Source organism: Oxyura jamaicensis, chromosome 12 (genome assembly GCF_011077185.1).
Source record: "Oxyura jamaicensis isolate SHBP4307 breed ruddy duck chromosome 12, BPBGC_Ojam_1.0, whole genome shotgun sequence".
Taxonomy (NCBI): Eukaryota; Metazoa; Chordata; class Aves; order Anseriformes; family Anatidae; genus Oxyura; species Oxyura jamaicensis.
In genome coordinates, this window is record NC_048904.1 from 10,132,571 (window position 1) to 10,144,723 (window position 12,153).

Sequence of the window (12,153 nt, forward strand, 5' to 3'; positions counted from 1 at the left end):
GGGGAAAGGGAGAGAAGAAAAAAGCTGCAGGTGCTTGCGAGGGGTCTGTATAGAAGCCACGCAGGGAATTAGCAACTGAGGCAAGTTGCCTTTGGAAAAGGAATCGGCCCTGAATAGATTTGCATTTCTTAATTTAGGGATCATCAGCAGGCAGGAGGCACAGCGAGCATCCCTCTCGCAGCACCCCGGCTTCAAAGAGAGGAGGGACGCGTGGCCGGGAGGCCCGGGCAGCAGGGCTGGCTGCACTCCCGCTGGTGCCACCCGCAGCCCCACTTTATCCTCCTGGGACAATGAGGAGCCTGTGAGCACTGAAGGATATGTCCCTCACCCAGGGGAGCCACGACCAAATTGTCCTTTTTCAGGGGCTTCCCAGAGCTCTGAACCCCTGCAGTTCATGCCCGCTGCTCTGCTCTCTCCCTGCAGAGAAGTGAAAGCCCGTGGAGAGGGAGAAAGTTTTCTCTTAGAGCCTCTGAGTCAGTCTTCAAGGCTTCTTTTAGAAGCTTTCCCCCATGCTGGAATTCATGGGGGACAGCAGTGATGTGCCCATGGCACGTGGGCAGCGGTAGGAGCCTGTCCCAGACCATGAAACCAAGGCAGTGCCACCAAGCCTGGGCAGTGCTCTCCACCCCTTGCAGTGGCAGCGAGTCCCAGCTGCACCTCACACCCCCCTTTCCTAGCATTCACAGGGAAAACCTGTCCCCTTCCACTCAGTTTTGGTACTTTGGAAACTGGCTCTGCCAAATGTGTTCAAAGCCCCATGCAGCCACCCCAAATTAATCGAAAGGTAGTTTCCCATGTCCTCTATGGTAAGGAGTGTCTTGGTAGTACAAGGAAGTCAAAACAAGTAAGGGATAGATGGTGTAAGGAAGGTCCTCAGCCAAATTAAGTTAGTTGGGTAACTCCCAGCTCTCAGACCCAAACAACCAAGGAGATTTGGTCAAGTTCTCCTATTGCAGTATGGCAGTTCTGGAGGTTGAGGAGAGGCTCTCCCAAGCCCCATTCCCTTTGCAGCTTTACCTCCTGTGTGGCTGCTCCTTATAGGAACACGGGCTCTTCAGACCCAAAAGATTAGAAGGCTAAGAGTAGGGGGCACAAACCCATGCAACGTGCTCTGCCTGCTAGGCAAGGCTCTGAGGAAGCACAGACCCCTGATGTGTCATTGGCAATGAACAAGTCCTCGGAGCAGAAGGGCTCTGGGACACGTCCTGCCTCAGACTGTCAGCTGTGCCTGAGAGCAAGCAACGAACTACCTGGACAACCAAAGGACTATGTAGGGTTTCAGGGATGCAGCCTCCAGAAGGACTGAGGAGGGCTGGATAAGGAGTGATTTATTTGGGATACTGGCAGGAGTGCATTCCAAGCGCTGGCATGCTCTGCAACAGGAGCCGTAGTGCCTTTGCTGCTTGGCTGGGGAAAAACACACTAATGCCAATGTAATTGTTCAAGACCTATTTCAGTTTATGTTTGGCAAATACTAAGCACCATAAATGGCCAGCTGGGGCTGGGGAACGATGCGTAAGGGCGATCTTTGCACAGGACACCTTCCCACACGTGCTCTGAATGGCTCCCCAGGCTCAGCCCTGAGCTACAGAAACAAACCCGCTCCAAAGCGCTCGGTGGGAGACAGGCTGGATGGAAATCCCAAATGCAGGGGTCTCAGATGAGAGAGCAGAGCATGAAACCACAGGCTAGGAAGAGCCCTCCAAGGCAGGTCACGGTGCTCCATGAGATGTCCTCTCAGTTCTGGAAGGGAAACGCAAAAATAAACGTTAGACAGATGTCAAAACATTTCTGGGTACCATGCAACTTACTCATTAGGGTCTTCCCAATCCCCTTCAGCTGCTCTCGCTGAGCATGAGAGTGGACTCCAGCTGATAAACTGCAGACACAAGAGACCACCTTGAGTGCATCTGTGAGGCACAAACCTGAGCCTTCAGACAGAGAGCTGTAAAAAAGAGAAATACCTCTGCCAGCCTGCCGGTCCCTTTGGCCGTGCTGTTATTGTGCCCCAGTGCTCCAGGACTGCTTTGGGCCTGGGGAGAACATCGGTCTGGGTCCTGCTCCCAGGTCGGTGTGACCCGTAGCACTTGTCAAAGAGCACAGGTACCTGCGGTAGGATCTGCAGCCTCAGGGACCAGCAGGCGCATGAGTTCTGGTCGTGGGGCACACGAGTAGACTGAGCAGCTTTGGAGAAGTAATTCATGCAACGGCTCTCACCGCCTGTTATGGCTATGGAGCAACCATGAGCAAATTGTGGTTCTCTCAAATTTATTTAAGGCTATTTCCTACCCTTGCTTCTTCTGTGGCTACTGCCTCTCTAGGACTGGGGCCAACGCAGGCACGGGACTGGCTCCTCAGCGGATCAACAGCACTCTCTCAGTTTCGGGGTAAGGAGGGGTGCTCATCCACATCAAATCTACTTGGTACCAACAGCAAATGCCAGTGAAATGCATTGGCACAGACAGACATGCGAAACAGACAAGGGCAAGAATGCAGCCAGAGGGGCTGGTGTAAAAATCAAATTTCCAGTCCTAGAGCATTTTGCTGCAGCATTTCCCATGTTCCAGGAACAGCTCTGCTGGGACCTCTCCCCATACCTGGGTTTTAAGAGCTGGCTCGACAGCACAAGCTTCCCATGCTGTCAGCTCATGTTGTTAACATGGAGCTTACAATATATATATATATATTTTCTGATAGTTTCAGTTTTAGCTCCCAAAGACAACTGATGAGGGATGGGAGGGGTGCTCACAAACTGACCTGGGTGCCCAGCTTTGGGAGGCTGGGCTCCAAATGCTCCTTCCAGAGGAGCTTCACCGCTTAGGCACCTGAAACAGGTGCCATAAAGGTGTGCAGCACAAATAGTCCCATGTTCCTCAGCTGGAAAAGTGAATAGCTCTGGGGAAAGCCTGAAAATGTAAAAGTATCCTAAAGGTTTCAGACACAGCCGGCAAAAACCTCCAACAATTCAATCAACCCTTCAAAAAAGCCTCCTCATTTTCAAGCCAAGGTCATTGTTTTGGCTGGTGTGTTAGATCATGACCTCTAAATCTTGGACAACACTGCAGCAAGGAAATAACACATTTTTTTATGATTCAACCCGAGGATTTGGGAAAAGTGTAGCCCACTCCTCTCTGAACAGGAATCGAGGAATACTGCCAAGGATAAACCTGGAACAAAGAAACGAGTAGGAATGTACAGAAAATGTAGGTCCTGGTTGCAGAAAACTATTTTTGTTATGGTATTTCCATCTGTATGAATAACAAGTATGAATAACAAGTGTTTGACCAGAGTGTTTGAAGAGTCATAGGTCTACCGGGACATGACTCTGCTAAACAGAGAGCTCCCCATGCACAAAACTGTGGAGAGCTCCACAGTTTTGCAGTGCTTTGGGCCCATCCTCACCATCCTGGGGCTCCTCCAGCCCCAGATCCTGCCCAGAGGGTCCATCCCGTTCCTGCTGAAGCTCTGTTTGAGGTAATACTTAAACTCAAAGCAGGAAATTCTTGTGAAAGGGCAATCCTGATTCCCCTAAAATCTGCACCGAAACACTGTCTGGCTTAATTAGGGCCAGTATTTCATGCCATCATGCCTGTTTTTAAAGTGCCTTGCCCAACTTCGGTGCTATATAAACAGCAACAAGCCACGAACACAGCATTCCTGCCCCGCTCCTTTACATCATCTGTTTTAGTGGTTTGGGTTTTAAGAAACAGCAGAGTGCAATCTTTGTGCTGATCGAGCCTACTGGGCACATAAGACAGAACCCTCCTTGTGCTGGGTAGTCAGCTCTTGGTCTTTCCTCAGCACTGAATCCAAGCGGCGGGTCCTCAGCTGGCATCGTTCAGAGCTCGTCTGAACGCAGCCACATGCGGCTTTTCTGCAGCACAGCTCCTGGCCCAGCCTGCACGAGGAGGAGAGGATGTTTGCTCCAGAAAGGTAAGATAGGATCTGGAGCGCTACACTACCAAAGCAAGGGTGGGAGGGCGAAGCCAGACTGTTGAGAGAAGGCAGACTGTGCGTGTGACAAGCTGGAATTAATATATATATATTTTTGAAAGGAAGAGACTCCACTGACGGGAAATATCTAGACACTGGTGTGCAGCCCGAGACCAGAGTTCCCTTTCTTGGAGGCCACGTGAAGAGCCCTTGAAGTCCTTTGGCCATGCTCATCCAAAGGGAGAATTAAGCTGAGCTGCTTCCAAACAGATTTTCTGCAAAACGACCAGTGGTGTCTCCTTGCCCTGCGCCACCAGAGACCAAGCTACCCAACCTTAACTCGTGAGGCACACATGGTCCCCTTCCAGCCCGTAGCTTCCTGGCCAGAAGTGCTGCTGATGTGTGGGGCAAACTCCATCAGCTGAAGATCCTCTGGGTGCCCTCCCCAGCTCCTACATTGCTTTTTGCCAGCCTTCTGCACCCATGAACTTCCAGGCCCTTTCCATGCCTCAGTTTCTCCAGCTATAAAGCTGCCAGTAAAGAAACTCCCACTTCCCCAGGCTTTTTCTTCAAATTATTATGATTCCTTCCCTTTTACAATGGCAATGAGCAGACACAGCCAAGATTAAAATCACACAGTAAAAATATACAAGAAAAGGCAGTCCTGCTCCAGACAGCACTGAACAGAGACTGTAATCAGTTTGAACTGGGTCTGCTCATGTTTTTTTGCCAAAGCATCAGCACTTTGTAAATAATACTGCAATTCCCTGCTTCACAGGGTTGTTTTAAACCCTCGGTCATTTCAGATCGGGTGTAGAATGGCAGTATGAATATCAGCCTTTCCCACGCGAAGCAGCTTTATACTGCTAAATTGAGGCACATGGGAACAGACTCAAGTATTTTACCTGTAGCTTCCAACCCATTGTGCCACGTACAGACAACGCATAATTTCAACCCCCTTGGCTACAGAAGGATGGTGGATGGAAGAGGAGGTTGGTGGCAATGTAGAAATAGCTAATATACAAAGCCAGAGATAAAAAGCTTTATGAAATAATAATAAAAAAAAAAATACAGAAAATCCCCTTGCATTCCCAAATCATCAGGAATTGACTGACTTACACTCTTGGCCATTTAAGTATGAAATAAATAAAGAAGATGTTGTTCATTTTGTGTGTGTGCCTAATCCCACATTCTCAATACAAATGCATTTAACCTTGTCCCTTTAAAAGAGCTCTGGACAATCAGAATCATCTTTACAGAAGACTGCGCCTGCTTTTAAATTAGCTTTTTAAAAAGCAGCCATTCTCTCTTTCCTCTTTTCCAATTCCCATTCACACTCGGCGCAGATAAACACTGCCGGGCCAGAGCTAGGAGCCCTCCGAAAGTTTAAATGGAAACCATGCTTCCAAGGAGTGCTGCTTTTCCCCCGCAGTGCGTGGGCATTTACTGCCTGCCCGACACCATCAGAGGCTCAGAGATTTTGTCCAAGTGTGTCAGCAGCACCTCAAATAACAAAACCAAGGTTTGGACAGAACAGCTTGCAAAACCTCCTCATCAGTCTGTGGGACCACTCATAACTCACCTGGGAGATGATTTTATACCTCTGCAGTGCCATGGAGTGCACCTTATGATCTCAAAAATGTTTCTACCAGGTGAAGGTCAAATCTATCCAACCTCATTTTTGCCTGTCCTGACTTCACTTCCAAGTGTCCAGCCCAGCTCGCAGCCACATGGGGAGTTGTTCCTGGCAGCGACCTCTGTGTCAGGCATGAACTGGTGAACTGGAGCAGGATTTGACCCATAACGTTGATTACTAACCTCCTTATTAATCACCTGTCAGCGGACATGGAAGCACACTGCGAGCTGCAGTGAAGTACAGTGATGGCATGGGTTACGCAGCCTCTCTCCATGTTGCAGCTGGAACAGGAGCACATCGGCCTGCATAATTCCTGCTGGGGACACGCAGGCTTCTGGGTCTGGCCACCACACACGACCTGCTGCTGTCACCACCCTGAGCGCACAGGGACCGTCCTCCCACCACTGTGGCGCGGGACAGAAGCCCACGGTGATGATTGAAAGTGATACAGAAAAAGGACCACGTTTGTGGCCAGAGATGGCACACAAGGGGATCGCAACAGAAAAATAATTAGAGAAAAAGTTTTTATCTGGAAAAGACAGAGAATTAACCACCCTTACCAACACTGGGGCAGCAGAACAGCACACTCCAGTGATGACGTTGCTGTTTGGTTTCTGAGCTGAGGCAGTGCAGCCCTGCAGAGAGGGCGCCTGGCTTTAGCAGGGGGCTTTGCTCCCCACAGGGCACGGCTCAGCCCAGGCAGGGACCACCACGTAGTGCCACCCTTGCTGGCAAGACTCTGGTAAGGATGGACCTGCCTCCAGTGGACAGGACGCCCGCAGCCTGATCTGCTGCTGGGTTCCATCTCTGAGGCGCGCGGCAGTGGGTTTGAGCCAGAGCCCCAAACCCACCCTGAAGGAATGGTCATGGACAAGCTTGTAACCCCGCCTGGGGAAGTCTGGCTGTTTCTCCAAACTTCCCTGTCCACCAGCCTGGGGACCAACGGTGCCCAAGGGCATGCTGCAAACACTAAAACCTACACTGTGCTCTGAGAGTCTGGGACAGGGAATGCTACAGGAGTGGTACAGCCACAGCGAGACAGGGTAACGCTGCCCACCCCAACCCCTTCCAGTCCCCCACAGGTTCGGAAAACAAGCGTTATGCACATGACCTGTTCTGTCCTCATGTACAACAGCAAGGCAACAGCTCCGGGGTGAGGCATTCGCTCCTGCTAGACCAGCTGGAAGCACTGGAGTGGAAAAAAACAGACACGTTATTAATACTCAAACTCTTCTTCAAAGCACGTAAGAATATTCCATGCTGTGGTCTGCAACTGAATTTCCTGAATGCCATCCTAAACAGCTTTTCTACAATCTTAATCCAACGTTCCTCGTAGGCTGGTTTACGTGCCTCAGGCAGAGAGCCCCTCGGGTCGGCCACCAGAGCAGCGCAGGACAAGCCCTTGGTGCCCGCACATCACGCTCGTGGGAGCAGGGCAAAAACTTCTTATGTGACAGAAATGGCTTCTCAAACCAAAACGATTTTCGAACCAAAACTTGACAGTCATACATTGCAGCCTTTTCAACCAGAAATGAAATTTAGAGTGATTTTTCAGGATAAATTATGGTTTTTAATCAATAATTGTTCTTCAGTGCTAAAAAGCTGTCTGGCTTTGCCTTCTTCTGAAGCACTGGAAAAATAAACATCCCTGAAAACTTTTAGGGCAAACTGAGTATCTTCCCCTTGCCACGGTTTCCAGTAAAACACATTTTTAAGAAGGGGAAAAGCATCAGCACACTTCAGCAGTGCAGATTTCCAGAAACGCTTTTCTTTGTAGTTAACCGTGGTAGCCTCGAACTGCAACGCAGACAAGCCCAGAATGAAGAGCACTGAAATAAGAGGTGCAAGTTGGAAAAGACAGGCTGGATCGTATAGGCTGGATCGTATAGCAGTGAAATTGGTCTAAGTGTTCAGATTGAAACACATATTATAAGGTATGACAGGGAGGAAAAAAAAAAAAAGCGCCCTATATTTGAGAAAGAGCAGACGATCACACAAGCAGAAATCCGGCCGTGCGCTGAGCACGGGGCAAGGGCTCCATGTGCAACACAACCTTGTGCAGCTCCAGGCAGGATTTGCAGAAGCCCGCGTTGAGAGATTGTTATTTTTAAGGATTGCAGGGTAAAACACGGGTGACCTGTTGGGTACGATGAGCTGGGGGTGTCGGGAGACCTGGGTTTCGTGGCTGGCGGCACTGCAGGCTCCGGGTGAGCCCAGCCAAGCGTGCTCGCTATCTCCGAATCTCACTTTCTGCAGCAGTAAAACGAGGCTGTTTCTCAAGAGCGTTAAGAGGCTAAATTCATAAATATTTGAAATTTGCTTTGAGATCTCTGAGGGACAGGAATTCAGCCTGCCAAACAACTGCAGCGTGCCGCACCTTCGAGGCATAGTGAATGTTAGCCAATTAACTGCAGATTATTATGTTTAGAGGAATTAAAATAAACTCCTGGATTCCTAGTCGGTGTAGCTGGGAGGGGTGCAGCGTGCAAATAGCATTCCTGGGTGCATCAGCAAGAGGGGCTCCCGGTGCAGGCACGGCACTAGCACTGCTCAACAACTGCTCATCGCCTTCCTGCACCCACAGGGGCTGCTGGCAAGGGCTAGGAGGCGTTTGCCTTGGATCTGACCTTCTTTAGAGGCTCCCATTCCTCCTTACCCCCTGCATTTCCCCCCAACGGTTTGCATTTGGAGGTGGGAGGGGAGCACAGCAAGTGACACAACTGGTTAAAAACGACACTGCCCGCAAATACTGGCTTTCCAGCCTGCCGCGAGCAGCTCGGTGCCCAGGCGTAATCGGAGCAGTGGTCAGTTTGCGAAGGACTGGCTATATCTGCGACTCCGGGAGCGGGAATCAGAGCCATGCAGATAAGGCTGTCATCAGAGATAACAGCAGTCAACAACCCTCGGCGTCATTATCTCCGCAGAGGGAAAAAGCAGGCAGCTCCCCTTAATATACAAAGCGCGGCAGTTATATATGTCTCCTTTACAATGATAGATGGTAAGGGATAAAGGGGAAATCTAACAGAAAGCCTTCAAAAGCCAGACTGCTTCACATCCTCCCGCTCCCAAATTGCGAATGTGTGTTCATAGCAGCAGCAAACGGCCGCGCTCCGGCTGGGCGCACGCTCTCGCAGCGAGGTAGCGTCGGCAAAACAATTTCGCTGACACGAATCTAAGTGAGGTCTTTTTTTTTTTTCTCTCCTTTGGTTAATGGGATTTCTTAAGATGGAATAATGAAGCGGTGACTGTCACAGCCGCCTAACTGGAAGGCAAACAAATTGGCTGGATCAGGCCTTTTTAATTTGAAAAAAAAATAAATAGAATAAACGCGAATTTATTTGCAGTGGTTTGATTGCTCTCGGAAACCGTGACACCGCTAAGCCCCTTTTTACCTTACCAACTCCGGGAGCGGAGTGCTCGGCGCGGAGCCGCCCCGGGGTTTCGCAGGCTGCGTCCTCCCCACCGCGAGCACGGACAAAACCCAACGCTTCCCCCTGCCACGGGCTGCTGCTCCCGGACAGGGACCCCCATGTCGGCACCGAAACACCAACACAGAGGCGACCCCATGTAATTGCCCTTCCCGAGCGCCCAGGCCAGTCGCCAAGCCCCAGGCGAGCCGACCCCCGAAGAAACACCTTAACCACAGCCCTGCGGGGAGCAGGACAAGTATGCGAGGGGAGATGGAGGGAGAAGAAAAGTGGTAAAATGCTAAGTAAAATGTCTGGGGCTGCTTTCTTTCTGTGCGTTTCTGAAGTGAGAAGAAGCACACAGAAGGGCATTTAATTAAATCAAAGGGTAAAGGAGGGGGTTGCCGTGCAGCTCGCTATTATGTTACAGTTCACTAAAATGAAAACTTATTTTTAAACCTCTGGTATTAATTTGAGATTATTCAGATACTTAATTAAAAGTGCAGCATGTGTTAAATATTATTTCAACAAAGATTATCATCAAAACCCTATGTAATAAGATCCTTCAATGCTTAGAGCGATATTTTATGCAAATTTTCTATGCCACCAAATGAAGGTCTCTTCAATTTTTTTTTTTCCCTTCTTCATTTGCTGAAGCAAAATGTTCCAGGCAGGAAAAAAAGTTTCTAGAATAACACGGGTACTGCAGATAATGCAGAGCAACAAATAGCACTCAGTGTGGTCACGTTTCTGCGCTCGGCTCCCTCGCTGATACCACTTGGCAATAAACGAGCAGATCAAACGGGCTCCATCAGGGCTGAAGGGCCGGGGTTTGTGCACGCTGAGCTCACCGGAGGTGTCAGCCAGGAGCGCATTTGCCCTGGCAAAACCCCTCTGGAGTAAGAAAGGCAGGATTTCGCCCTTTGCGGTTCGGGAATGAACCAAGTGTTTATACCTGGATCGTATAAGATAACGAGGTTTTCAGGGCAAAGAGTACGTTTTCCTGTGTGGGATTTCTCCCATGGCCTTTACTCCCGTGAACGGAGACATAAGGTTGATGGGAATGACTCCGGTAAGATCAAGGCTCAGCACTAAGTTTTCTGTGTTGCTTGCACGGCTAGACCCTTTTTAAAAATAAATAAAATAAAAATTACTTGCTCTAAGGGACAATATTTTGCCCCAAAGCAAGCAAATAAAAACCAGAACAAGCATCAAATACTTACATGGACTTCCCTTTTCTGCAGTCCTGCCACCAGCAAACTTCTTTTAATGACTGGGGCCAGCGCTGCGCTCACTCGCTAACGAACACTGGACCGAGCCTGAGTGAAGGCTTCATTGTTTAAAGCAAACGTGTTAGTTATGAGGAACTGCTTGTACTGTTTTTCATGTATAAAACGTTGTTACTTCACAATACAGAAGAACTTCAAAAAGAATCACGCTCGCTACTCAGCACGTATGCAATACATTGATTTTTTAAATACCAGGAAGGGCTTCCATGTATTAGAAGCTGCTGTCAAAATATAGGAACAGCAGCCACTTTCAGTTTGAGGAATTCAAGCCATCATCAAAAAATAGCTCAAAAAAGCTTCCAGAGCACCGTGGATCAGAACTAATGCTCTCAGTGCATTAAGGAATACGCCCGCATCTACCCCCCAGTGACACACGCACACAGGCTCTCTGTGGGTTCCTCACTCTGAATTCACGGCTGCCGTGCAGCGCAAGAGCCCCGCTGAAATAAGGCACGTATTCTGCTGAGATGGTGAGCCCTGAAAACAACATAGCCATGAAAAATGTCGAGACTACGTTATAGCGACTGTCACTCGGTCTCGGGTGGTGGTCAGAAGTAAGCCGCACCAGCAAATCGGACAAGAACTAATACGAAGCGTAATTAAAAAATATCCAGTCAACAAATCGGAGCAGCACAACGCCAGCCATGGCTTCAAGCTGGGAGCCAGGAGGGGATTCCTGTGTCAGATGAGGATTATTAGTGCGACTGTCCTCACAACGAACTGCAGAAAAGGTGCAATAAAGCGCATTTAAAGAGCAAACCATGGAAGTGAGGAGCAGCACCCCTTGGTAACCATCTGCTCCGTGCTCTCTGCTGCTCACCTCTCAGTGCCTGCACAGCCCCGGTGAGAGCACAGACACTGCGGGGTGAGCTGCTCACCTTCATGCTGGACCCTAAAGCCCAGAGCCAGGCACTGACGGTGCCGAAATCGGAGCAACGAGTCCACACGGGATAAAAAGGGTGGGGTGGGGTTGTTTTGTGTGTGTGGTTTTTTTGTTGCTTCTTTCTGAAGGATTGTATAAGCAGGCAAAGAGGGAAGAAAGTAATAATCATTAGCTTTTAATACTAGCTGCTACTATTAATATTTAATACTAGCTTTTAATAATAGCTGCATGTACTGAAAATGGGAGAATATTTAGTGCTGAAATAACCCATAGAATCAGTCGCGTAATTTCAGCTATATGTTTGCCTCAAGATCTAGGCACAACACGATATATCATCTTCGTTTTCACACGTCCCTACACAAATAAAAAGCTTCTCCAGGAACCTACAAACACAACGCGCACCTTAACTTGGCCGTTCTTCAGCGCAACCTCGGAGTCGTTTCTAGATTATTAGTGCAATTATTCCTAGATCATCATTATTGCTTTTTGACTTCGGGGGAAGGCACCGAGGCTCCCCCCACCAGAAGCCCCCCCCCCCCGCACGACGGGACCCCCTCCCCAGCCCCGCACGGAGGCGGCCGGGGGCCCCCGGCGCGGGGCTGGCGGCAGCGGCAGGAGGTTGCTGCCCTCTATCGGCCCCCAAAGCCCAGCTCCGGCAAGTTTGGGAGCGCCAAGCCCTGCCTCTGCGCCTCGTCTCCGCTCTTCGATAATTAATGACTTCTTGGACCGCCAAATCCCCCAAGGAACGGCTGATACTTCTTCTTATGCCGCTTGCAACCCTCTGACAACACAGCCCAAAGGACAATACAAATATACAGCTTGATGAAGCTGTTAAACAAATACGAAATGCCTGTGTTTTGGCCCACCAGTCTAAACAATGTGATAATGGCAATAATAGCTCTATTCACAGCATAGCTTTCCCAGTACAGCTCTTGTAAACTTTCACTATCTGAACTGTTAAACAAAACTCGGGCTTTATCAAGGGCCCTTTGTGCTTTATCTCGC

The 12,153-nt window shown here is 49.4% G+C and overlaps 1 long non-coding RNA gene across 5 annotated transcripts in view; it reads right to left on the reverse strand.

The window, feature by feature from the left end:
* LOC118173364 overlaps nucleotides 1-11,592 on the reverse strand; it is a 24,843-nt gene extending 13,251 nt beyond the window's left edge. For 3 of the 5 annotated variants that reach the window (XR_004754154.1, XR_004754155.1, XR_004754152.1), the window contains exons 1-4: nucleotides 11,086-11,592; nucleotides 10,200-10,306; nucleotides 6,681-6,758; nucleotides 5,752-5,882 (exon numbers count right to left, since the gene is read on the reverse strand). This is a non-coding gene — a long non-coding RNA (uncharacterized LOC118173364). Of the gene's footprint in view, nucleotides 1-2,757; nucleotides 2,907-5,751; nucleotides 5,883-6,680; nucleotides 6,759-9,931; nucleotides 10,101-10,199; nucleotides 10,307-11,085 lie in introns of all 5 variants that reach the window. The other 2 variants (XR_004754156.1, XR_004754153.1) reach the window with 2 other exon arrangements.
* Nucleotides 11,593-12,153: the final 561 nt, after the last annotated feature.